Source organism: Malaclemys terrapin, chromosome 15 (genome assembly GCF_027887155.1).
Source record: "Malaclemys terrapin pileata isolate rMalTer1 chromosome 15, rMalTer1.hap1, whole genome shotgun sequence".
In the NCBI taxonomy this organism is placed as follows: Eukaryota; Metazoa; Chordata; order Testudines; family Emydidae; genus Malaclemys; species Malaclemys terrapin.
This window is the reverse complement of record NC_071519.1, coordinates 5,816,328-5,844,102: the sequence shown is the minus strand read 5'-3', so window position 1 is coordinate 5,844,102 and position 27,775 is coordinate 5,816,328. Positions and strand designations below refer to the sequence as shown.

At 48.6% G+C, this 27,775-nt stretch overlaps 1 protein-coding gene and 3 non-coding genes across 5 annotated transcripts in view; 2 read left to right on the top strand and 2 right to left on the bottom strand.

Annotated features, from left to right (window-relative positions):
* LOC128823020 (zinc finger protein 883-like) overlaps window positions 1-27,775 on the top strand; it is a 341,706-nt gene that overhangs the window by 255,388 nt on the left and 58,543 nt on the right. The gene's annotated exons all lie outside the window — the stretch shown is intronic.
* Window positions 4,505-4,577, top strand: TRNAK-UUU (transfer RNA lysine (anticodon UUU)). The gene has a single exon. It is a non-coding gene; the product is annotated as a tRNA-Lys (tRNA).
* TRNAS-AGA (transfer RNA serine (anticodon AGA)) lies at window positions 10,303-10,384 on the bottom strand. Its single transcript has one exon. It is a non-coding gene; the product is annotated as a tRNA-Ser (tRNA).
* Window positions 16,317-16,398, bottom strand: TRNAS-GCU (transfer RNA serine (anticodon GCU)). The gene has a single exon. It is a non-coding gene; the product is annotated as a tRNA-Ser (tRNA).

Below are 27,775 nucleotides of genomic sequence, written 5' to 3'. Positions count from 1 at the left end.
CTCTGTCTCGCTGTGGTTGTTGAAAGTCTATGATGGGATCTACGGGATGCAACCTGAACAGTGAGACCTCAGTGGGACACATCCTACTGAGTTACATGAATGCTTCTCCCAGCCACTCATAAAACTAATGATAGAGAGCCTCCTGCCAATTCCCCCCAGCTCTGCAGCCTTGCCCCCGCCCCCCCGGATTATACCATCTTGCCCTAGTCAGAAGCCTGACCAGTGTGAGTTTATTATGCAGAGTCCACCCCTCCCTCGTTGTTAATAGTACATGAACCAGCCTTGTGATGGAGATGAAATTTCCCAAGAACTTCAAGCAAAATACACTAGTTTAAGTACAGCATAAAATAGATTTATTAACTACAGAAAGATGGACTTTTAAGGATTATAAGTGGTAGCCATAAAAGATCAGAGTAAGTTACCATAGATATAAAAGATAAATGCACAATCTAAACTTTACACCTTATTACACTAGGCAATAGTTAGGTCAAGCAATTTTCTCACCCCACTGGAGTTAATACATAGAATTCCCCCTGAATCCTGGATCACTGTCCTCAGATGACCTTCATTTTCTCAGGATTCCTGCTGCTTCCAGCGTAGGTGCAGGAGGAGAAAGGCAAAAACATGATGCCACAGTCTCCTATTTTATATTCTTAGTTCAAGTGTCTAGCAGACACTTACCCAGACATGTCTGGGTGGGCTTTGCTGAGTCACTAGGTTGGGGAAGCCTCCTGCTGTGGGCTTGTGTAACTGAGTCATAGACTTGAGCAGTCCCCATAGTGTTGTGTTTGGGCATCTGTCATTGAATTGCAAATCCCTTAATTACAACTTCTCTGCTGATTCATGGTTGTTGAACATCCTCCTGAGCAGGGGTCCTTTGTGTGTCGCTAGCAAACTTATAGCATATTTCAGTAACAACCATACAGCAAAATGCATAACTTCATACACCCTAATGCTGTACATATTTGGGCAGAATGACGGATTTCAGCAGATCATGACTTTTCATATTATAACTTACATGGAATGCTTTGTATGAAATATCACAACCATTTATGAATGATGAATATGGAGGCTACAGGGGGCTCTTTTGAGGTCCATCATGTCACAAAAGCCTCTGGAGACTGGCCTTTGGGAAGAGCTGGCTGAAGAGCCTTCCTAGTAACTGAGAGATTCTGGCTTGGCCTGCCAGTTTGTCCTTGCTGAATGAACCTTGTCTGTTGGGCTCCCTTTTTTGTATTTCTTTCTCATAAATAGAAAAGAAGTTCTTGGCCAACACTTGTAAGTGCTTGTTGACGACACAGAGAGCCGCTGCACTGGGGCAGGAGGTTGGGGTGTGGGAGAAGGTCACGGGGTGGTGCTTACCTGAGGCAGTGTGCCTCCCAAAGGGCCCAGCACAAGCTCTGCTCCAGCAGTGGCTCCTAGATGGAGGGATCGGTGGGGGCCCGCTGTGGAGTTTGCACTCAGGGCAGAGGCAGCACGTGGAGATGCCCTTCCCCCGCAGACCACTTCCAGGAGTGGTGCGGCATGGAGGGAGGGGGCAGAGGGGGCATGGAGCTGCCTTAGCGCTGCTGGCACGTCTCCACATGTTACTTGGGGGCGGGGCAGCGGGTCTCCGTGGGCTGCCTGGGGCAGGGACAGTGCCAGAGGGGGTTCGGGCCACTCCTTTGCCCCCTCTCGCTGGGTTCCCGGCTCATCTTATTGGCTGACAGGGATTTTAGGGTGCAGGAGTGCAGGGAGTGGGAAAGGCGAAACTCTGCGGCCGCCTACCTCACATGCAGGGACTTGGCTTGACCTGCTAGCCCCATTGGATGCAAGTTGTTGATCTGGTGGTCAGAATTTTTTACAGTAAGGATTTCCCCCCAACAGTACCCCACAGGGGATCAGGGTCATCTCCAGCACAGGCCACACAGGAAGGCTTAATGCTTGAGCTGCAACACATGCTGGGCAGCCTTGGCTCCCCAAGGCAGGAGAGAAGAAGACACGGCCCCCGGAGGGGTAGGCTGGGGCTTCCTGGATCCCAGTAGCTCACAGCCAGCCCAACCCCTACCTCCAAAGCCATCAATCATGCCCCTGGGTTGGCCACAAAGGAGTAGCCATTCTCGCTGCCTCACAGGTGGCAGGAAGGCTTGCAAAACCAGTACCACACACCCACTCAGACTCAGATTTGCTTGTTTTCCTTCCACCCAGAACCCCTCTTCTCCTGGGCTGCAAGTAGCCATCCCTGGATGCTGGCAAAGGGATCTATCTCCCAGAAGCCAACCACATCTCCATGGGTTTGGACCTCAGAAAGGCAGGTGGGGGCTTCCTGGATCCCAGTTGCTCACAGCCAGCCCAACCCCCTCCTGCCCCTGCCCCGAGTACCAACTCCGCAGCTCCCATTGGCAAGAAACTGTAGCCAATGGGAGCTCTGGGGGCAGCGCCTACAGGCAGCAGCCAGCGGAGACCGCATGGCCCCGCCCACGTAGGAGCTGCTGCCAGAGGGTTGAGTGTACCAGTCACTGGGAGCTGCACTGCCCGGGGTAAGCGCCACCCCTCCTGCACCCCCAACCCCCTCCCCCAGCGCAGAGCCCGTACCCCACACCCAAATTTCCTCCCATAGCTTTGCTTGTCTTCCTTTCACCCAGAAACCTCCTTCTTCTCCTTAGCTGCAAGTAGACATCCCTGGGATGCCAAGAGGCAGGCACAGGATTGTACCTCCCAGCAGCCAACCGCACCTCCCCAGACTTTGCAGAACAAATGGTGGTGCTCTACTAACCCCACTTAGCCGCACTGAGGTGCTTAGCTTCTGCTGTACCTTTCTCAGCATGACTTTCCTCTTTTGCCCCATTCCTGCCTCACTTCCTCCTTTGGCAAGTCATGCAAAGGAGGCCAGTAGGAAGAACTGCCTCTGTAGGCTAACCCCAAGGCAGAGGAGGCCAAGCCACAAGGCTCGAAAAGGTGGCTGGTCCAGATCTTCTAAGCTTTCTCCTGCTGATGTCAAGCTGCTTTCTCAGCTCATTTCACCACCCTCTGTCCTGCAGGGGTTGGGGTAATCCCAGGGATAGGCCAGTGGCAGAAGGAGGAGGACCTTGCTGGATAGCTAAGGGAGCAGGGAAAAGTAAGCCTTCATGTTTCTACCCAGTTTCAAACCAGAGACTTTTGGCATATTAGGCAAACATGATAACCATTACACTACAGAAACTCTACCACAGTAATCTGTCCCTCCCTTCAAATTCCATCCACTTCGCTGGCGCTCGCCCTGGCACATCCAATGGGTGAACCTGGAGAAAGTGGTAATTTCTCTGCTGGTGTCACGACTCTCTGTCATGCGGAGGTTGGGGTTATAGGCAGCAAGTTCTATGGGCTCGTGGACCCTGGGTAACAGAAATATTCCTGGCCCGGGGCCCTGCTCCAGCACTGTTTGAGGCTGGGTCTCTCCCTCAGGCCTGTCTTCCACCCCCAGGTGCTTCCCCCACGTGTCCCTCGGGTGAGTTAAAACAGCCCCAGGGCCACCACCCACCACCAGCAGCGCAGCGAAGCTGAGCGTCTTCCTGCCTGCTTGCTCCACGTGGCTGCCAGCCCCTCCCCGTGGCCCCTGGGTGGGATGGGTTGGGTCTCTGTCCATGTGTGCTGCTCCCACTCCAAGTGACCCGGGGCAAATAGGAAGCCACGGGGACAGTGCCTGGGGGTAAGTGCCACCCACCCACCCATTCCAAGGGCCTGCACCCCCACCCCTTTCCCACACACCCCCTTCTGCCCCCAAACCTGCTCCCAGAGCCTGCACCCCCCCCTTCCCCTTCCACAGCTCCCTCCCTCCCTCAACATCCCCATCCCCAAACTCCCAGAGCCTGCACCCGCATCCCCCACACACCCTTCTCCCCCAAACTCCCTCCTAGAGCCTGCATCCCCACCCCAGCCTGCATCCATACTCCCTCCCAGAGCCTGCACCCCTCAAACCCTCCTCCTGCACCCCCACTCCCTGCCCCAGCCTGGAGCCTGCACCCAGCACCCAAACTCCATCCCAGAGTCTGCACCCCAGACTCCCTCCCCCACTCAAACTCCCTCCCAGAGCCCAACCTCTCACCCCTTCTACACCCAAACTCCCTTCCAGTGCCTGCACCCGTCCTGCACACAAATCCCCTGACCCAGCCCAGTGCCTGCACCCCAGACCTCCCCCCACACATCCAAACTCTCTCCCAGAGCCTTAGGCAGGTGTGGGGGGGTGGAGTTTGGGGGGAGGGCTCTGGGCACCACCAAAAATTCTACAAACCTGCCACCCCTGAGGTTATCAGAGGGACAGGCCAGTGGCAAAAGGAGGAGCACCTTGCTGTACAGCTGGTAGATGCAGATACTTTCCCCTCGTCTTAACCAACACTAATACCAGGTCAGGCTATGGCTGGGACAAGAGAGCAACTGGTTTCCCCTATTGTTTCCTGCACTCTTTTTCTTGACTAGTTTCTCCTCTGCACCAACTTATTACTTACTCTTTCTTTCTTTCTTTCTTTCTTCCTTTCTTTCTTTCTGAGCCTGGCTAGCTCAGTTGGTAGAGCATCAGACTTTTAATCTGAGGGTACAGGGTTCAAGTCCCGGGTGAGGTAATGGAACTATTCAGTAAGTCATTAAAAATGTATGTCTTTTGAGTCCTCTTTGATATTACTTTTTCTCTTCAGCACTTTGCCTTTGCTAAGAAGGGCCTTTTTGTCTGTGGGATTGAAGAGGCAACTCCCTGACATGCCCTCTTTCCTTGCAGGCTGGAGGAATAAAAGTCCTCTGGACATATAGCAGATTCCTCCCAGATGGCTGCATTCTCACGTGGTGGAGGTGGATACATTGTATAAAGTCGAAATGTATGCAGCCACACTAAGCACATTAATTCGGTGGTGTGCGTCCAAGTACCGGGGCTAGCGTCGATTTCTGCAGCGTTGCACTGTGGGTAGCTATCCCATAGCTATCCCATAGTTCCCGCAGTCTCCTGCGCCCATTGGAATTCTGGGTTGAGATCCCAGTGCCTGATGGGACAAAAAACATCGTCGCAGGTGGTTCTGGGTACAGCCTCACCTCCTCCCTCCCTCCCTCCCTGCATGAAAGCAACGGACGGCAGACAACCATTTCGCGCCTTTTTTCCTGTGTGGGTGAACACTGCAGACTACATACCATGGCAAGCATGGAGCCCGCTGAGCTCAAGACAGCAGTCATGAACATTGTAAACACCTCGCACGTTCTCGTGGAGTTTATGCTGAGCCAGGACCAGAAAAACGAGGCGAGGAGGCAGCGGCGGCGGCAGCGCAGCGACAAGCATGATGAGGACATGGACACGGACACGGATACAGAATTCTGTGAAACCACGGGCCCCGGTGCTTTGGAGATCATGTTGTTAATGGGGCAGGTTCTATCCATGGAACGCCGATTCTGGGCAAGGGAAACAAGCACAGACTGGTGGGACCGCATAGTGTTGCAGTTCTGGGACGATTCCCAGTGGCTGCGGAACTTTCGCATGTGTAAGGGCACTTTCATGGAACTTTGTGACTTGCTGTTCCCTGCCCTGAAACGCCAGAATACCAAGATGAGAGCAGCCCTCACAGTTGAGAAGCGCGTGGCGATAGCCCTGTGGAAGCTTGCAACGCCAGACAGCTACACGTCAGTCGGGAATCAATTTGGAGTGGGCAAATCTACTGTGGGGGCAGCTGTGATGCAAGTAGCCAAAGCAATCACTCAGGTGCTGCTACGAAAGTTAGTGACTCTGGGAAATGTGCAGGCCATAGTGGATGGCTTTGCTGCAATGGGATTCCCTAACTGTGGTGGGGCGATAGATGGAACCCATATCCCTATCTTGGCACCGGAGCACCAAGCCACCGAGTACATAAACCGGAAGGGGTACTTTTCAATGGTGCTGCAAGCACTTGTGGATCACAAGAGACTTTTCACCACATCAACGCGGGCTGGGCGGGAAGGGTTCATGATGCTCGCGTCTTCAGGAACACTACTCTGTTTAAATGGCTGCAGCAAGAGACTTACTTTCTGGACCAGAAAATAACAGTTGGGGATGTTGAAATGCCAATAGTTATTCTTGGGGACCCAGCCTACCCCTTAATGCCATGGCTCATGAAGCCATACACAGGCAGCCTGGACAGGAGTCAGGAGCTGTTCAACTACAGGCTAAGCAAGTGCAGAATGGTGGTAGAATGTGCATTTGGCCGTTTAAAAGGTTGCTGGCGATCATTATTGACTCGCTCTGACCTCAGCCAAAGAAATCTCCCCATTGTTATTTCTGCTTGCTGCGTGCTCCACAATCTCTGTGAAAGTAAGGGGGAGACCTTTATGGCGGGGTGGGAGGCTGAGGCAAATCGCCTGGCTGCTGATTACGCGCAGCCAGACACCAGGGCGATTAGAAGAGCACACCAGGAAGCGCTGTGCATCAGAGAAGCTTTGAAAACCAGTTTCATGACTGGCCAGGCTACAGTGTGAAATATCTGTTTGTTTCTTCTTCATGAAAACCCGCCCCCTTTATTGACTCATTTTCTGTAAGGAACCCACCCTCCCCCTTACCCCAGCTTGCTTTCAAACCAAATAAAGTCACTATCATTTAAAAATCATTTATTCTTTATTAATAGATTAGAAAAAGAGGGAGGGAACCCGGGTGGGATTTGGGAGGAGGATCGGTGGGAAGGAAAAGGCCACTAAAAAAAGGTTAAAAAAATGACAGCCTTTTGCTTGGGCTGTCTACTGGGGTGGAATGGGAAGGTGTACGGAGCCTCCCCCCCGCGTTCTTACACGTCTGGGTGAGGAGGATACGGAACATGGGGAGGGGGGTACAGGGGTTGTAGCGGCAGTCTGTTTTCCTGCAGCTGTTCCTGAAGCTCCACCAGACGCCGAAGCATGTCTGTTTGCTCACGCAGCAGCCCCAGCGTTGCATCCTGCCTCCTCTGATCTTCCTGCCGCCACCTCTCATCTCGAGCGTCCCTTCTGTCCTCATGTTGGTCCCTCCTCTCCTCACGTTGGTCCCGCCTCTCCTCACGTTGGTCCCTCATGTCCTCACGTTGGTCCCTCCTGTCCTCACGTTCACTGGCTTCTTTCCTATATTTTGAAACCATGTCCTTCCACTCATTTAGATTAGCTCTTTCATTGCGAGTGGATTCCATGATTTCCGCCAAGATCTCGTCTCGCGTCCTCTTTTTCTGATGCTTTATCTGTGATAGCCTTCGAGACGGAGGAGGGAGGCTTGAAAAATTTGCAGCTGTGGGAGGGAGGGAAAAAAGGAGATAATTTTTTAAAAAGATACATTTTACAGATCAATGCTTATACTCTTTCACGGTGAACAACACTATTCACATTACATAGCACATGTGATTTCTGTGCAAGGTCGCATTTTGCCTCTTAATATTGAGTGCCTGTGGCTTTGCTGCTAGAGATCACAGATGCAGGTCCGGGCAACAGAATTCGGCTTGCATGCGGCCAGGGTAAGCCATTGTCTTTCAGCTTCTGTGCCCTCCTGAGTGCTGTGGTTTTCTTGTTAACATCCAGCAGCAGAAAACAAACTAACCATCCCATCCAATTCTCTGGATGATCACGTTATTTCCCCCTCCCCCCCCAAGGCGTGGCTGGTATCAGGGAAGATCCCTGCTAGCCACACGTGAAAAGCTCATCCAGAGCTGACTGTCCCCCTTCAGCGATCTTTAGCTTCTCTACTTCTTCTTACATTGGTTCCATCCCTGCATTGGGCATATAAATACTTCTGTGTCATATCCTTCCCAGCCCTCTTTATTCTCATGCAGAGTGTTTCAGGCTGCAGACGGTCAGCTCTCTGCCTATCGACTGGATCACACTGTATTCATTTTTTTGTATATTTCTCTAAATCCTTGTTACTGCATTTGTGATGACTTATAAAAACCAGCCTGAGAGTAAAACAAGATGGCAATAAAAATCAATATACTGTGCTAAAAATACCAATAGAACAGTAAGGAAATTTGTAGCTCAGAGGTTACGTTAACATCGTTTGAAGACATGCAAGATGATGAGAGTTCAAAAATATTATGGGAAAAATGTTATTTAAAAAGGGGACTGTGATGTTGTATGTTAAAAGGACGCGTTAGAGAGTTCCAATTATTATGTTCTGATTCCTCATACCCCCAACCCTGCCTAGCCAGAAAAGTAGCGGAAATGTGATCATCACTCAATAGATTTCTCTGACATGAAAAGGATACATGAGGCTGTTTGTAGTTAACATAAACAAAAGTGAGGGGGAAACTGCTGGCTGGGAACTAAATACACAGGACAAAGGGTTGGGATTCTTCTAAGCTCAGATTTGTTATGTAGCTGGCAATGTCCCAAATGATAGTCTATTCCTTCCCTCAAAATACAGACTAACCCTCTCTTTTTGAACTTAAAGTTCCATGAAAGGAAAAAAACAATGAGGAAGAAAGCATAGAAGCTATGGATATAGTTGAGAGAGGACTTGGAGTGATACAAGACCAAAGGAGGGAAAGCAGCACTGTTTCTGCCTGGCTTTAAACCAGCAACCTTTGTATGTTAGGCAAATATGATAACCACTACACTACAGAAACCAACTACTGTCATTTTTGGGACCCCTTTCTAAGGCTCTCTCATGAGCCACTACACTAGCTGATTTCCTTTGAAGAACTGGGAAACAAAGGGTACCAAGAACTTACCTTTTTTGGATGAGTCAAGAAGAGGGAGTAGCATTGTCCCCCTCAGGTAGCCCCTGTTCAATTCCAGGTCAGAAAGCAAAACTCATCTGCAAACATATCAAAACAATATTGTGTTTCACTTTACTTCATAAGTACAGTTGTGTGGCAATTAAATGAGCCTAAAGTTTCATAAAAACAAAGAACACTAAACAAAAAAGTGTGGGAAAGATGGATGTATTTGAGAAAATGGCTTCGAATGAAGGAAGACAAAAATTGATCGGTAGAGCGAAAAGGCAGTGTTTCACCCTGGTTTGGAACGTCTCTCACAACTACTGTAATAGAAATGCTAAGAAAATGGTATTCCATTGTTGCAAAGGAGATTGAAGTGAGGCCATTTTCTCCAGATAGAAGAAAATGGTCATGTCAGGAGTGGGATTTGAAACCACGTCTCTATGCAGAGACCAGAACACTCAAGAGATAAGAAAAAAGAGTCTTAAAACTAGCACTTTAGACCAGTCCACCATCCTGATGTTACAAAAAATAGAAATTATCAACCCTAGTTTACATTAATATTTGATGAACTCTTTAGGGAGGTCGAGATGGCACATCTCTTTCAACTTCTAGGGACTTTCTACAGCACAGCTGATTTTTAGACACACTCACCTGGCCCTAAAGTTCACGTTTCCTAGAGCTCCATGAGTTCTGAGGTGGTGTAATCTCCCTGCTCACGTTTTAAGTGAACAAAAGATGGTTGCTAGCATTCTGAAAAAGTAATGGGGAACCTCAAAATCCTGCCCTGTGGGCCAAATAGTTAAGCAACCAGCACCCACAACCTCTACCATGATGCATCCTGTCTGGCAACAACTCATTAGCTGGGGTGTGAAATCCTCATTTCTTTGTTGTTCTATCACTGTAGTCCCCACTTCCCTATTGTTTGTCTGTATAATCTCTGTCTGGTTCTGTGATTGTTTCTGCTATATAAGTACTTTCTTGGGTGTAAACCAATTAAGGTGGTGGGAAATAATTGGTTAGATAATCATGTTACAATATGTTAGGATAGGTTAGTTAAATTTCAGTAAAATGATTGGTTAAGATATAGCTAAGCAGAATGCAAGTTTTACTATATAGCCTGCAGTCAATCAGGAAGTGTGTGGGGAATTGGAATTATGTTTTCCTAATGGGGGGATGGGAACAGGGACACAGGCATGGCTCTGTGGTGTCAGAGCTGGGAAGGGGGATACTGAGGAAGGAAATTGAAATAATTGCTTGCTGGAAGTTTACCCCAATAAACATCTAATTGTTTGCACCTTTGAACTTCGGGTATTGCTGCTTTCTGTTCATGCGAGAAGGACCAGGGAATGGGAGGGTCATGAGATAAACCCTCTAACAAGTACATCTTTCAAGGTTTGAAAAATCCACACACCCCCGAACCAGTATAGTTAAGCTGATCTAAACCCTGGTTAGATAGTGCTAAATGAAAAGAAAGATGGTTTTGTCAATTAGAGGGATGAAAAACTCCTCTACTTATTGTAGCAACTGTCTATTCCAAACTGCTATAGCAGTGTCACAACGGCATTTTAAGTGAGGCCAGCCCAAGACTGAGACCAGATGTGGCTACAGTTTGGCATTGGGGATGCTCAATACTAAGATGACAGCAATGACAATACACCAATGCCTCCATAGTTAGTAGGATTCGAACCTGCATGGGGAAACCCCAATGGATTTCTAGTCCATTGCCTTAACCACTCAGACACAACTACTCGATATACAATTGTTTCATTACACAATGATTCTGTTCTCACTGAATTGTCACTTCAAATTGTTTGCTCAGACCAGCGCCCCCAGCACACTCACAGCTGTGCATTAGTGTAAGTTTGTCCATGGCTGAACAGCAAGAATTCCTGCCCATTTCCCTTCCAGTTGGAGCGTGGTTAACGACATTGCTATAGATTGTTGTTCACGCCCCACTTTGACAATGCAGACAGTCCGTTTCCTACTCAAATGTCTAGCATATCATTCCAATAGCAGGGGTCATGATTTCGCTGGGGCACTGACATTTTTCAGGGGGTTGCTGCATGAATTCAGCCTTGCATTCCATCTTTGATGTTCCATGGACTATAAGAGCAGCATAAAGAAAGAGCCGAGCCAATAGCTCACTGTCAGAGGTGATGAAGGTGGCCACGTCCCCTCTGTCTGACCATTGCCATTGCACGAGAGAAGGTTTCAATAGAATTGAATGCCCTTGCTCAGACAAGAGACACAGGGAGGTTTTGCTGTTCATGGATCTGTGCAAATGAAATTGTGTCTCTGTGTGAAATTGAGGAGGGAAATGAAACGTCCACATGGTGGCCCAGTGCCCTAATGAATGTGGGTGAAGGACTCCGGCTGGGAAATTATTTTACAGGACTTCGTATCAATGTATTGCCCTGATTAAAAGCTCTGACAAAAAGGCAGCCACTGTTGTTAGTACTTGAATTATTTTATCAAGATCCAAATTTCTTGGTCAAGGTATAGTCAATATCTAGACTCCAGAGCAAATAATACGCGGATGATAATAAGAATATAGAAAGATTTTGCAGTCACTACTGGCATAGCTATGATGATTGTTTCGCTCTTTATATCTGGCACCACCATCTTGCCCTTTAGTCTTGTAGTTTACCAAGGGTAAAACTAAACAGCTTTTCAGCTACAAGAGAGTGTTTGTGTTCATTCCAGTTAGCTACACAGGGATTTGATGTAGCTGCTTTCAATCCTCTGGCTCTGCTGGGATAAGTAACATTTCAGGCTGTCACTGAACTGAAGAAGGGAGATAATTTTTTGACAGGTTACGCCTCCTCTTAAAGGTGTTTGTCTGGCTGGCAGCCCTGGTTCCAAGATCTCTCCTGAGGGAAGAAAGCTTCTGTGCAAAATACCAAAACTTTTAACAGAGAGGAGGGAAAGGCGATGGCCACATGATGGGGCCAGTATTTACCACAACATGGTTCTTTTATGTGGGACGACTCTGAACACTGAATGATCTCCATTCCCTTGTATTTGAAGAGATGTTTAGATTTGCACTTGGGAACCTATAGGGCTGAAGCAATTTTATGGATGGTAACACTACGATTGAAGGGTTATTTAATGTTGTAAAAATTATTAAAAACACTTAGATTAAACTTGAGCTGCATGATATTAAAGGCTGGTTTCCCCATGTCAGTTCCATACGCTCTTCTAGAAACGCCCTTGGTTCTCTCATTCCTCGGTGGGAACTAAAGGGAATCGTCCCATGCTGCCCTTTGCTCCAGGCTAATTTTTCCAGGGAGGGGGGGTGTAGAATTGATTTATTTGCTGGTGAGAAGGGAGCCAGGCCAGTTCTCAGGGAATGAGAACTCCCAGCAACTTCTAAGTCCAACCCAGTCTGCTGACCTGTCCCAGCCTCTGTGCCCCTGGGGGCCCAGCATGTTCATTTCTTAGGTTCTATTGCCATCGTGTGGCGATTTCCTTCCCCTCCTTTCGGTTCAAATGACAGAGCCCAATTCCTCCAGGGTGAGAAGGACATCTTTCTTCTTTCCTTGCTAAACAGCCCCATTCCTTGGATAGCAAGTCATCATGTTTGGCTGTAAAGCTGTGAAATGATGGCAAAATTGGCCCTCTTTCAAGTTTAAATTTTGTAACTTCTACATCTAGACAGGCGTGGCCAACCTGAGCCTGAGAAGGAGCCAGAATTTACCAATGTACACTGCCAAATGTACATCTTTGTATGTAACTACTGAAACAATTGTAAACCTTCCTATCATTATCATTATCACTTTGAAATAATGATGATGATGTACACTTGGCTCTATATCCCAGTGTGCCCTGGACTTTTAGAGGTTGCATTAGCAAATCCAGCCATTTGGCACTTGCAGATGGGTATCTCTGTATTGTGCCTGATTCTTGTACAGGTATAAAAGGTTGATAGATGCTGATATTTCCCCCCCTTTTTAACCAGTACTAATACCAAGCCAGGCTAGGGCTGGGAAGAAAGAGAGAGAGCAGCAGGTTTCCCCTATTCTCTCCTGCTCTCTTTTTCTTGACTAGTTTCTCCTCTGCACCAACTTGCTTTTGTTGTTGTTGTTCTTGTTGTTAAGACCCTGGCTAGCTCAGTTGGTAGAGCATGAGACTTTTAATCTGAAGGTCCAGGGTTTAAGTCCCTGCTCAGGTGATAAACTACTCACCAGGCTCTTAAAAACCTGTCTTTCCGTAGTCCTCTTTGATGTTACTTTTTCTTTTCAGGATTTTGAAAAGGGCCTTTGTGTGGGGGGATTGAAGGGGCAACTTCCCGACATCCCCTATGTCCTTGCAGGCTGGAGGAATAAAGGCCTCTGGGCATACAGCTTGTTCCTCCCCTCAGGGCCGGCTCTGGCTTTTTTGACGTCCCAAGCAAAGCACTGGGCAGCAGGGGAGGGCACCGAGCCTGGCCGCAGGCCGCTCTCCCCAACGGGCCAGAGTGCCGGGGGGAGGGCGGCGAGCCCACCGCGGCTCCTCTCTCCCCGGTGGCCAGAGCACCGGGGGGAGGGGGGAGAGCCCAGCCGTGGCTCCGTGCTCCCCGGCGGCCGGAGCCGGAGCACCGCGCCGCCCCCTTCCAGGTGCCGCCCCAAGCACAAGCTTGGTGGGCTGGTGCCTGGAGCCGGCCCTTCCTCCCCTACACACACACACACAAACCCACAGAATAGCCTTAAGGAATTAGAATCACCTGCTGCCTTCCCCTGGCCTGCTGGATCCCTAAACGAGGATGCTCTTCAGCCCAAACCCATGTCCCCTCTATTCGCAGTGCCGCTTAGTCCGAACCCACCAGGGCCTTCTATGCACACTGCTTCTCACTCCCAACCAGAGCCTAGTCCTCTTCACCCTTCTCCTCTGTCCCAACCACAGCCCCTGCTATTCCCAATGCCCCTCAATCCCAACCCACAGTCCCCTCCTTTTAACAGAGCTCCTCAGTCCTAACCCATGTCTTCCTCCTTCCTTCCAGCAGCAGGAGCTTCAGACCACTTCAGGAAGTTTTTCTTGCAAGGTTTCCTGTATGAGTCTGCATGTGGATTTTACAGTATGTTGGAAATATGTTGGATTGCTTACCGAAATGATCACTTTTGGGTGGTGTTGGATTCCCAGTCTCCTTGTTATTGGGCAGGAGAAATAAAGGGTTGTTATGTTAAGCGAGGGCAGCAGAACTGTGCATGGCAGACCCCGATTGAGGGACTTACCTTCAATTCAATAGCACTTGCTAGGCAGGGGACATGGGTTCCAAAGCCAAGTGGGCCGGGGTCTGGGTCCTAATACTAAAATTTAGGTGTTAGACCAAATTTAGGACAGGCTGGCTGTGGAGGGATGAGTGAGTCCCTAGACAACATAGTGAGTACGGTGGGGCCTCAGAGTGAGGAGAATGAGTAACGTGGGGGTGGAGTGGGGAAGCAGTCCCAGGATTTTGGCACCGATGCCCCCCTACTTCTAGGGACCTTCCAGTGCTTGCACCCAGCCTCTCCTAATGCAAGAGTCACAGGCCACCTATTCACTGGATCTTCGCTAACCAAGCATCTCCGCAAGCTATGTTGATGGGAGAAGCCCTCTTGTGGACACAGTGCTATCTACACCGGGCTTAGGTTGATCTAACTGAATTGCAATTGTAAAATTTTTTACACCCTTAAGTAATGTCGTTACACTGACCTAATTTTGTAGTGTAGACCTGTAGAATCACACATACACCTTGGGAGGAAAACTTTTCCTGTTCCCCTGCTTTACAGAATCCAAACACAAGCAACACTTGTCAAGCTCCCGTGGGGGTTGGCAGGGAGTCAGGTGTGGACAGACACCATCAATTAATCACAGGCAGACACCATGGTTTTGTGGGATAAAACATCTGTTTTGTAACCAGGAGGTCCTGAGTTCAACTCCCTGTGGTGCCTTGTTGTGTGTCTTTTGGGGCACCTGATTATTGGCTACTGTCAGAAGACAAAATACAGAGTGAGATTGACCTTTGGTCTAGACTAGAATGGCTGTTCTTATGATTTAAATTACCCTTACCGGTCCTGATAATAGAGTTACTGAAAGTTTGGGAGTTAAGACCTTATAGGTCAGTGTTCCAGTCCTCTCAAAGATGACCCCTCCCTCTGGGACAGGGGCGGGTTGGAGCTCTCATACCAAATGCCTGATTGTGGCTGCCAGAATCTGTGACCAGTAGAGAAATACCATTGAGTCCAGGGTAATACTTCACTGTGATTTTACCATTTCCACTTGCTAAGCTCCCTCCCAACCTGCTGGGCTCCTAGAGCAGGGTACTGAGCCTGAGCTGAGACATGTACACTGCAACTTTACGACCAAGCCGCATGACCCTGATTAATCCATCACAGGCCAGCCGTGGGTATTTCATTGCACTGTAGATGTATCCTAATATTATGTCTACACAGTGATTAAAACACACAGGGCACCTGTTGCAACGCCCGAGTCAGCTGACTCAGGCTTATGGCGTTTGGGCTGCAAGACTATAAAATTATGGTGCAGACATGTGGTCTTAAGCCCAACCTCTGAGACCCCACGAGGGGTGAGGGTTTCTGAACCCAGGCTTCAGCACGCACACAAATATCTGCACCACAGTTTTCAGCCTCACAGCTTTAGTTCCATGAGCCCAAGTCACATGACCCAGGCCAGCCATGCTGCAATCTTTATCTCTAAGGGTATGTCTCCATTACATTGTAAGCCCAGGTGTGGCTTGATGTGCTCAAACCAACACCTTGGACGCCCCATATTCACGACTGTCATATAATGATGTGGTTTGTACAAAGTCTGCCTTGTGAGGTATCATTTCAGAAGTCTTGAGTAGTTGAACATTAATGTCTTCTTGCATTCTGTGTGCTAGCATTGTTTGGGAAGTTATGAAGTTTGCTTTGTGTGTGTTATTGAAATATGTTATGAGGTTGGGAAATGCCCACCACCAGGCTTTCAGGTGCAAGAATGGGAGGAGCCAGACTCACGGCTGGCCCATTAAAGGTATCCACACTCCCAAATTCTATCCCAGGAACCGTGTACAATGCAGACTTCGCTGAGATAGCACGGAGACAATGGACACTGCTTGACTCACATAGCAAAGGAGCTTCCTAGCAAGTTGGAAGAAACTATGAAAGAGGGGAAGAGACATCATGACTTGGCCTCTCTCCCCCACAACTCAATACCTGGAAACACCCCTGGAGGACAAAGACTGAACTGAAATAATTCAGAGTTCAGAAGAGACTAATAATAATGCATTCGAATGAAAGTCCCCAAGCAGACTAGTATTGGTTTTTCAGCAGAAAATTTTCAATTTGGGGGATTTTGTTTTCCCAGTCAGAAAACAAGGGAAGCAGAAAGAAAATATTTGAGTTTCTCCTTCAGAACAGCTTGGCCTAGACACTCTAGCTGTGGGTCACTGTTGTGGCCTTGCTGAGGTAGGGGGCATTTTAATACTTTGGGGGTGTCCCAGGGTGTTTGGGGGAGATTGTGAGTATGTTACCTTTTGAGATAAAAACCAAGAAATACAGAACTCTTTGAGAAATCTGGGATTTAGACATACTTTATTTAAAGCAAGGGAGGTCTGAGATCCTAAGAGGGTTTTTGTTTGCAAGAAGCAACATGGTTTGGTCTTTCATTGTACCAAGAGGAGAGATGGTTGTTTGTAAAGGAGAGGAGAAGACTAAATGTGCACGATGAGGATAGGATTCAAACCCATGCATGCCAAGCAGAATGGATTAGCAGTCCATCACCTTAACCACTCGGCCACCACATCTGACCTATCAAAGAAGGGACAGGAGAGGTAGGGACAATAAGGAGTTTTTAAATACTAAGTGTAAGCAGGGTCTGAATGAGTTCCCTCTCACATCTAGTGATGAGCTGCAGGAAAGACTTGAGGAACATACTGTGTTTGCATAGACACGCCTACTCTGCCTAGGTATGCGGCAAGTATCCTTTGTATAAAACAAAACAGGTGATTCTGTTTACCTGCAGTCAGCAAAAAAAATGTAAAAAAAAAGGGGGGTGGCATTTTTAAGCAATAATCCGTCCCCAACAAGGGGCTGGGAAACGTTTATTTTGTTTTCTGACACTTTATGGGCAAGCCAGTGGAAGACCAACCCATAAAACCATGGGTCTCCCGTCGCAACAATAAATTGTGCTCTGTGTTTGTGTTGTTTGTCTTGTTATTACCGTTAATTTGGTGGATATTGTAAATTCTTCAGATCTTTTTAATTGTATATCTCATGCTGCCCATTTTGGGACCAAGGGAAATTGTACCCTAATTAAACTTCTTCTACACCTTACTCCGCCACCTCCATCCAAATGGTCTGTGACACACCATCCCCATGGTGGTCTACCCCCATCCAAAGACTTGTGGGTCTCAATGCAACTGGTTTACAAATGACCATCACTCTGTTCCCCACTGACTGGTATCTCAATACAGCATTTGCTAACTGTTCTCAGTTTACCAAAGTAAGTGAAAGAATGTTGCTATGAGTTATTTCACACTCATTTATATTGGATGGATGGGAATTAAACAAGAACATCTGAAAATGGCGAGTCTCACAAACTACCTCTGTGAAGGTTGAAACTTGTTTCAGGAAGTTGACGCAGCAGCTCAAATTAAATGCTTGGAACATGACCTGGGGCTACTGGATGCGGGGGGAGGGGACGCAGTTATTAAAGGGATTTGTGCTTAGCTCAACTGACCATTTGTTGGGAAACAACAATTCTAACCCTCAAGAATATTACAGAATCCCTTATGAGTAAATTGGTGAACAGGGTAAAGACTATTTTGTGGGGCGAAGCATGTAGCCAGGTTCAACAAGCCCTCACCAATCATCTTGTAAATCTCTTGCAAAATGCCCACCAGGGTTTATGGCCAACTGAGTTGAAGGGGAAAAATGGAGCAAATCAATTAAAGGTGTATTGGCCCTTTATAACTACCTGGGAGACAATTTTGAAGGAATGCACACTGAGCCGGTGTAACTTTACTGTTAGAGGCTGAAGGAAAATGGACCTCAGCCACCCATTTACAGACAAGGTTGGGGGTGGGTGCAAATAGAAATGGTCCCAAGAAGCCGTATGGCAAGCAGTAATAACAAATAATGGCACACTGTTTCTCATGAGATCCAAGGTATACTACCCATACACGGGTCTTGCGTGGGTGGGACAGGGAAATACCTGGAAGAGATGGCGCCAGGAACTGCCGCCCCTGCAGTGTTTAGAACCTGTACCCCTCTCAGCATTGGGTGGAACAGGGAAATAAAATTTGTTGGGAGGAATCAGCCGTGCTTAATGGCCAGGTTTTGGAGGGTGAAAAGTGTGTGGAGTGGATGAAATTTGGACCAGGAAACTTTTCCTTGCAGCTGGGAAACGCCAGTTTCCAGATTCATATATCAGCTATGCATCAGCTTAATGTAACTGGACACCCAAAGATACCTACTAACTGGACTATGGAACCCACCTAAATGAACTGTGACCATATGATACAGCTACTCCAGGAGGTCCAGGTGGAGCATCGCTGAACACTGATTTTGGAAGCAAAGGGCCTTTGAAGAATGAATGCCTTCCAGCTGGCTACTAAACTGCCTGCTGATTGTGCCTGGACTAATGTTGCCTGTGCCCTTCAAACAGGCCTAACGAACACTCATTCACTTCTTGGTCATCTTACTCATGTTGTAGGAATATTATTCCTATTAATTGTAATATTGATCATATTCATGGGGTGTTTGAAATTATGTACTGCCTTAGTCTCTCCTCAAAAGCCATATTTGTAAATTAAGTGGCTTACCCCATTATGAGCTGCCTTCTCTCTCTCTCCTCGTAGCATGGTCAGTAGACCAAGGTGTTGGTGCCACTAGACATAGCTACCAGGTAACTCGGGAGAGTGGAAGGAAAAAAGTGCCGATTAAGCTCTTCTGCTCTGGGCCTACCTGAACCACAGTGACGCCATCTTGAGCACTTTCACCTACTTCTGTGCTAACTACTTACATGTTGCAAGGCCAAAAGATAAGCAGACGAATGGGAACTTTTCTAATTGTAACTGCTACAGAAGGGAGGGGTGGGAGGGGTAAGAGGGAGTAACAGAACAAAGGCTTACACTAAACAGCTTGGAATATGAAAGGGAAAATTTTATTTGTATGTGCTGCACTTGATTTGAGACATGTTGGTCTCCTAGTGGCATTTCAGAGCTCTGAAATAAACTTGGCTTGCTTTCTCCTCTCGGTGTCTTTATTGGTGCCAAGCACACCGGGCGATGAACCCTGTTTGCCATCTCGGGACCCAGTTCTGGGCTGGCAACAGTTTTGGCGCCCAACGTGGGACTCGAGGCTGAAATTTAGCCTTGCCCGGATCCCTCCTAGCGGCGACGGATTATAGCGACGATTGACACCCAGCGCGCACCGGTGACTTCATCGGCGGTCTCGGTGGAGACGTGGTTTGCTTGACCCCGGAGGGCACAACGGTGCAACGCACACAGACAGTGGAGAAGCAGCTGCGGGCGACGGTGGGGAACCGGTCCCTTGGCTAAGGTAGGAACAGTCCAGTGGGGACTTATCTGTTGTGACCTGGGGATGCCCAGTGTCTACCTGTTGTGACCTGGTGACGCCCAGAATCTCCCTATGGGGCAGGAACAGAGTACAGCCGGCAAGGTACAGTGTACACCCTTAGAATGCATTCTGGGGAACTGGGAAGTGTCTGGATCTGACTAGTTGATTAAAAGTAAATTGAAAAGGTTCTGTACAGTTGATTGGCCTCAGTATCAGCTAGAGTGCCAAGAAAGGTGGCCACCGGAAGGATCACTCAATTACAATACAATCCTTCCGTTGCTTTTGTTTTGTCACAGAGCAGGTAAATGGAATTAACATCTCATGCGTATGGTGTTAATAGGACTGATATTTTATACAAGTGCCATTTGACTCCGACAGGCTCGGTAGTAATGGCTGCTAAACCCCAGAACCCTCCCACTGTTGTAATGGCAAAATCGGTGTCCCCTTCAGCCCCTCCACCCCCACAGGCTCCAGAGAGTACCCCCCCCCGGTGGGATTGTATTCGTTGATTACTGAGAGTGTGGTAGCCCGTCCAGGAACCGAGTATCGTGCAGCCCAGATTGTGCCTGTGTATTCTCATGTGCCTTTTAACCCTGTACCTCTAGCTGCTTTTAAGGCAGAGGCAGGGGAGTTCTCGACGAAGCCAAGCAGGTTTATTTCAGTCTTTGAAGGGTATCTAGCTAGCCAGAAGCCTGACTGGGATGACTGCAATACACTTATGAGAACTTTGTTGTCTGAAGTGGAGCGGAATCAGGTTATAGCTAAGGCTAGGGAGGAGGCAGAGAAGAGGTGTAAGTTAGGCACGGAGAAGGCATTTAAAGTTTGAAGGGAAAGCTACTGGATACCAGAGGTTGTACAGAGTGAAATCCTCAGAAATCAGTGTGCTCGTCCTGGTTTGTTGCTTCAAAGCTCTGTACAGAAGTTATGTTACTGAAAGGATGTATAATGGCAATGTGTATGTGTTAATTGTTGGGGAAAAGGTGTATAAGTGAAGAGTGGAAGGTTCTTTTGGAAGTTAGAAGAATCCGAGAAAGAGAGAAGGCAAAAGAGCACAGAATGAGTTAACTGAGAGGAAAATACAGCTAGCAGGCTCAGTCCAAGGACATTCTTCAAAGCCAAGACTTGGCTGACAACCAAGAGAAAGGGGGGGGCCTGAAAGTGCCCAAGCAACTATGAGATCTGCAAAATACTGCAAAGCATAATGAGGACAACAAAAGGGTTAAAAAGCAGCTTTGCTGGATAGTATTGGCCCAGGGATTTAAAATTCCCCCACTCTGTTCGGACAGGCTCTGGCCAGAGATTTGGAGGAGTGGGATAATGAGGACAAAGCCCTCCTTCTGCAATAGGTAGATGATTTGCTAATTGCTGCAGTGGGTCTAATCCCTTGTCTTAAAGCTACTGTGAATCTCCTGAACTTTATCGGACTCTGAGGATACAGTGTAGTGGACTGTGAGCTAAACCTCTGTATGAATGTGTTAAGGGAGCCGATCATGACCGCTTTCACTGGTCCCCAGAAGCGGACAGGGCATTTCAGTTACTCGGTGCCTGGAACCGTTCTGTGGCATATTTTTCTAAGCAACTGGCTCAAGTTGCAAAGGGGTGGTCAGCCTGTTTGAGGGCGGTCGCAGCTACTGCCCTAGTGCTTGGGGAAGCTGAAAAACTGACACTGGGAGGAACTGTGCAAGCGTATATTCCCCATATGGTCCGAGCCTTGCTGGACACTAAGGGTGGTCTTTGGCTCACAGAGGATCGGGTTGCTCAGTACCAGGCAAAGCTGTTAGAGAATCCTGAAGTTACCCTAATAACCTGTCCCTCCCTTATTCCAGCTACCCTGCTACCAGAGACAGAAAAGCAGGAACATAACTGTCTGGAAATCATAGATGTACACTATTCTAGCCCCCCAGATTTGAAGGCTCAACCACTCCCAAATGCTGACTTGGAATGGTATACGGATGGCAGTAGTACCGGGCAAAGGAGGGCTGGTTATGCGGTTGTGACACTTCATGATACCGTGGAAGCTGGAAGTTTACCTGCCGGGACATCTGCACAGCTTGCTGAACTAGTGGCCCTGACTCGTGCACTCGAGCTGGCAAAAGACAAACGGGTTAATATCTTTACTGATTCAAAGTATGCTTTTGGGGTATTGCATGCTCACGCTGGTTTGTGGAAGCAAAGGGGAATGCTAACAGCCCAAGGTTCTCCGGTTAAGCATGGGTCTCAAATTCTCCAGCTGTTAGAAGCGGTACAACTCCCCTCAGCAGTAGCAGTGGTGCATTGCAAAGCCCATCAAAGGGAAGATCAAGATGTAAGCAAGGGTAATGCCAGAGCAGACAGGGAAGCTAAGCGAGCTGCTACCCTGAAATCACCACCAGAGAAGAATGCCCAAATGCATGACCTCATCCCATCAGTGGGTGAGCTTGCAGCTCCTCAGTACTCCCATGATGACAGAAACCTGGCTGACAGTCTCAGTCTCCAGGAAAAAGAGGGATGGTTTTATTCCACAGAGGGAAAAATCCTCCTGCCCAAGGGCCTAATCCGACTGGTGTGGCAGAAACTGCATCAAACCACACACGCAGGCAGAGAGGCTCTTACCCAGTTTATGAATAAATATTTTCTAACCTCTAGACTTAAACCCCTAGCATCACAGGTACAGGCTGAATGTTTAATCTGCCAAAAGAACAACCCTCGACCAGGAGTAGCAGTGTTACCAGCCACTCTGGAACCTACCCCAGGCCCAGGATTGGTGTGGCAAATAGACTTTACTGAGTTTCCCAGGACCCAAGGGTACAGGTATCTCCTCGTCTTAGTGGATTGATTCAGTGGATGGCCTGAGGCCTTCCCATGTCGTAACAACACTGCCAAGACAGTGGCTCTTAAGTTTGTCAAGGAGATCATTCCTCGCTTCGGCCTCCCCCAGTGGATGAAATCTGATAATGGAACACATCTCAAGTTGTTCAAAAGATATCAAGTGCTCCCCTGGAAGCCCCACACACCATGGCGACCACAAGCCAGTGGAGTAGTGGAACGCACAAATCAGACACTCAAGCGACACGTCTCAAAGTTCTGTCAGGAGGCCTCTCTTAGGTGGCCTGATGCTTTTCCCCTTGTGTTACTCTGCATTCGTGCTCTCCCCAAGGAGAGGTTAGTCCCTTCGAGATTATGTTTGGAAGGGCATGGCCTCTGAATGGTACCGCGGTTCTGGAAGGGGAGTGGGAGATGGGGTGTGGTTTCTTGTCTCAGTACATGGGCTCTCTGTCTGCTGTTCTTTCTTCTTTTCACAGATACCCCAAAGATTCACAGCCTCGTCTGCTGGATACCCCGGTCCACTCCCTGCAGCCTGATGATTCCGTTCTCGTGCGGACCTGGAAGGACGAGCCTCTCCAAGAGAAGTGGAAGGGACCCCACATCATCCTGCTTGTTTCCCATACAGCGGCAAAAGTCGAAGGACACAAGAACTGGTTTCATCACTCTTGACTGAAAGCAGTACCCGCTCCTGAACAGTGGACTGTCCAGCCTGCGGAAAAGACTGCCAGTGATGATTTGGGACTTAAGCTGTTATTCGGAAGACAGTAAGGGTCACTGGAAATGCCTGTTGATCTCTCTGAACAGCCACAGCGCACTCCCCGCGAGAACCCTGAGCATTGCTTTTATCTACACTTGGTTTGCAGGCATTAGTAAGTGTAGATTTTATCCGAAGAAGTGGGCTGTAGTCCACGAAAGCTTATGCTCTAATAAATTTGTTAGTCTCTACGGTGCCACAAGTACTCCTGTTCTTTTTGCGAATACAGACTAACACGGCTGCTACTCTGAAACCTGTCGATTTTATATTGGTCCTGGTATAAGTCGCACTGTTCCTTTACTAAATGCCACCAGTTGGCAAACCGGCGCTGCATTCTTTGCCCTTTCCCCACAAGCCACCCTACGGGACCTACTAGGTAACAATGGAAAGCATTCTGGTGAAGCATTCTGGCTATGTGGTAATAGTGCCTACAAATGGCTCCCTCATGGTTGGCATGGTAGCTGTTACAAAGGCTAACTCGCTCCTCCCCTCTGTGTTCTTACCAAGGCTCAGGTCGCCCTAGGTAGTATCAGTCCCTGAGAGCTACCATTGAACCTACTGGTGAAGAAGACAGGTTTGGGATGATATCCCTCCCTTCCTATGGGGTGGGACGGTTAACCCAACTTTACAGAAGACTGTCTAAATTTCTCACTCAGTTTGCCAATGATACCCTGGCCATAGAGAAACGCATAAGTTCTGAGCTGTACCAGCTTCGACTGCTGGATTTTCAGAACCGCCAGGCCCTAGATTATGTGTTAGGTTCACGGGGTGGTGTATGTGCCCTTATTAAAGAAGAATGTTGTACTTATGTCCCAGAGTTTTCACAGGATATTAACAAGCACATCTTGTCAGCCGAACAGGCCTTGAATCAGTGGAAGGCCCAAGAAGGGGAACCTACTATTTTGGATTCCCTTTGGGGTTGGATACCTGGTTTAGGGGAACTAGGGGGTATAGGGGGAAGCATTGCTCACAGGTGTTGTGATATGTTTTGTCCTTTTCCTTTTGCTCATTTGCTCTAAAGTGCTCATATGTAAGACTTGTACCTCTCCCTTCCCAGAGGTTCCTTTATATCCTCCCTTTGATAATCCTGATTGCATGGAGCGTAATCGCATTTTGTCTTTAGAGAATGAGAAAACTCTGACAAAGGTTTGTTGAGTATTCGCAAAGGAGGGATTGTTGGTGCCACTAGACATAGCCACCAGGTAACTCGGGAGAGTAAAAGGCCAAAAGTGCCGATGAAGCTCTTCTGCTCTGGGCCTACCTGAAACACAGTGACTCCATCTTGAGAACTTTCACCTACTTCTGTGCTAAGTGCTTACATGTTGAAGCAGAAATGTAAGGGTCAGCTTTTCTAGCAGGAAGCTGCTGTAAACAGGCCTTGCATGGCCAAGAGATAAGCAGAGGAATGGGAACTTTTCTAATTGTAACTACTACAGAAGGGAGGGGTGGGAGGGGTAAGAGGGAGTAACAGACAAAGGCTTACACTAAACAGCTTGGAATATGAAAGGGAAAATTTTATTTGTATGTGCTGCACTTGATTTGAGACATGCTTGTCTCCTAGTGCCATTTCATAGCTCTGAAATAAACTTGGTTTGCTTTCTCACCTCGGTGTCTTTATTGGTGCCAAGAACACCGGGCGATGAACCCTATTTGCCATCTCGGGGCCCAGTTCTAGGCAGGCAACAAAGGTATCAGACTAGCTGGAGCCAGGGCCTCCAGCCTGAATGCCCCACCGTTCAGTGTGTGAGAAGGAGGGGCGCCTGGGGCCTTTTTTGAAGAGAGTGGGGGAGTGTTAGCAGATGTAAGGGTTAACTAACAGACTTGGGAAGCTGCTAATGTGTTGACATGGCATTAGGGGATAAAGGGATAGGTAGGTTTTAGTTCTTTGTTTAATAAATAAGTTGCCATATTTTTCTTTTCTGTGTTGCTTGCAAGAGTTAATAAAAATGCAGATGCATAAGAAATGTGGCTCTCGAATAATGCCCTTTGTGTGAAACAAGGTAAAATAAATGTTATTCCCCCCCCCTCTTCCTTTCCCAGCTACATAAACAAGCTCTGGCTTATGGCCCCTTCCTCCCTCCCCTGAAAATTGCTGACCAGGGAGATTTGTGGCAACAGATTGTTGCAAAGAAATGTATTTTCAAGGAAAAAATTCCCGTATAATATGTGTAATGCTGTCAACAATAGATAGGGGTGGGTCTACTAACAGAATGGGTGTTTTATTACGTAATAAGGGTTTGGGGGCTGTTGTAATGGTTGTAGGCATGTAAATACTAACTTAGACAAAAAGAGGGTGCAGTAACTACTTCAGTGCTTATTCGACAATTGGGTCGAGGGGAACAAGTATTGCAATACAGGATCCCATCTACTCAATCCGCCTCTGGGTCAACCTGCTCTTTTTTCAGCTAACATCCGGGAGGAGTATTAACTCTCCCTCCCTTAATTAGGCCTGCCCTTCAGCATTCCAGGGGAACACCAACACCGCCCAAGTGACTTTGGGTCAGTAGGTCAACCAATAGGGTTGCTCCTAGTCCAGGCTGCAGCCCAGCTTCAGGACTCAGAGGAAATGGAGCTCACATCTCTACCTTCAGGACTCCAAGCACAGCCAGCCTTCAAACATTCCCTCTTGCACTCAAGTCACAACAGCTAGTGGGCAAAAGACAGGCTTCCATGTCATTTGAAAGACCAAGAGGAAGGCTTCGAACAGCCAGTAGTGTTAGGTGGCAAAAGAGCTGCCCCAAGATCCCACTGAGGCTTGAACTCTGATTAGAGGATTCAAAGCCCTGAGGGCTGGCCCATACACCATGGGACAGGCAGAGAACAGAGAACTCATGTGTGGGAGCTGAGGGACGACAGTGTGCAAAAGATGCAAACAGCCTTAACAGTCACTACCTGGGAACTGTCAAAATAATTAAAGAAAAAAATCTTCTAACAGCTCTAGAGAAGGTTTTTATGAAGTTTATCTCCTCTATGGATTCTCTGATGATAGGTAGGGCCTGAGCTCTGAGTGAAGCTTTTCCCACACTCACAGCATTCATAGAGTTTCTCTTCCGTGTGGACTCTCTGATGGGTAGAAAGGTCTGAGCTCTGAGTGAAGCTTTTCCCACAGTCACTGCATTCATAGAGTCTGTCTCATCTGTGTATTCGCTGATGTCTAATAAGGGCTGAGGTATGATTGAAGCTTTTCTCACACTCACAGCATTCATACAGTCTCTCTTTCATGTGGATTATCTCATGTCGAATAAGGGCTGAGCGGTAATTGAAGTTTTTCCCACACTCCCTGCATGTATACTCTCTCTTTTCCCTGAGGATTTTCTCCTGGGATGTAGTTTCCTTGAGGTCCTTGTGAATTCCCTGACAATTAATGGGTTCATCCACTCTCTCTTCTGAGTGGTTTCCCTGTTCTCGCTCTGGTCTGTGGTAACTTTCATCAGCTTTTCCTGGATCCTGGCGCCTGGATGCATTCCCTTAGGATCTTTGCAGTAGTGCCCCATGCAGTTCTACCAGCTCAGCATAATCTTGGTGAGGATTCTGCTCCTCGTTCTCCCTCACCACCTCATCACCTGCTAGAATAGAAGAGAAATCTCAGAATTAGGGATGTAAAGGTAGAGAGCAAACCCAAGTAAGTGCTGGGGAGAAAGAAAATAAAAATCGGGGACTGAATTCCCCCAAACTCTTCCCCATAGGGGAGAGCCGAGGGGATCAATTCTGCTCCACATCCAGGGCTGGCCTTTAGGGTGGGCCGTATGGGAGTCCCACCCAAGGGGGTACCAGTCACAGGGTTTGGATTCCCACCTGACCTGCTGCCGAGAGGCTCGCTGGGCTGATGGAGAAAGCAGGTGAGCAGCAGCGTGGGGGAGGGGGACAAACCAGAGCTGCAGGGTGCAATTGGACGACCAGCCGTCAGAGCCAGGTGACTTCTCCAGAGCAGGGAGGTCCCCTTCTCTGCCCTGCTCCATGTGTGCAGCTGCTACTGTTCCTGTCCCCGCATGCCTCCGCCCATCCCTGGAGTCATCCCTGGCCACTCTGGACTGGAAGCGTCCTCCTGACTGCTCTGTGGGGGGGGAGGTGCTGATTGATGGTGGGGTATCCCCCTCCCCCCCACCTGGGTACCCGATTTCCACTATGCTGGGGTGACGGGACAGGGGGAATCTGTGTCTGCTGCTGCCTCTGTGTGGCCGGAGCTGCTGGTAGCCGCTTGTGTTTAAATAAGCCTAGTTCAGGCTCCTGACCCTGAGAGCTTTCTTAAAGAGACAAGTGTATTCACTCACTCAGGCACACACACTCTCTTCAACACACACACAGTCCCCCCAACACACACACCAGGGCTCCCTGCATCCAGGTCACTTCCCCACCTGGGTTGTGCTGAGGCATCAGGAGCTGCTGCTCTCCTGCCCTCCTCTTACGCAGCCCACAGGGAAAGTGATCTGGGTGCAGGAAGCACTGACGTTGCTCCTTGCTCCCCCGTTTCCAGCCCCCTAAGGCCGTGTGGGGCGGAGGAGCAGCATCCAGTGGGAGAGTCAGCAGCAATGCCACCTGCTTTGTGCATCCAGGTCAATTTCCCCATATGGGTGCAGGAGAATGCAAGGGTTAGGGGCAAAGGGGGCACAGTGCAGGGGTTGGGGGCTCAGGAGGGGGGCAGGTGTTGAAGTGCTGGGGATAGGAGTTGGAGTGAAGGGGGTATGCACCATGCAGGGATTAGGGGCACAGGAGGGAGGTGCACAGGTTGGGGGTGAAGGGGGCACAATGTAGGGATGGGGGCATGCGGGTGATGGGATGCAGGAGGAGGGCATGGGTTGGGGTGAAGGGGCACAGTGCAGGGGTTGGGGCACAGAAGGGAGGTGCAGGAGGGAGGAGTGAAGGGGTGAAGGGATTGGGGCATAGGAGGGGAGTGCAAGGACTGGGGCAAAGGGGGAACAGTGCAGGTGTTGGGACACAGTATGGGCAGGGATTAGGGATGCAGGGGAGGGAGCAGGGGTTGGGGTGTAGGGGGCACAGTGCAGGGGTTCGGGCACAAGAGGGTGCAGGGGTTGGGGTGCAGG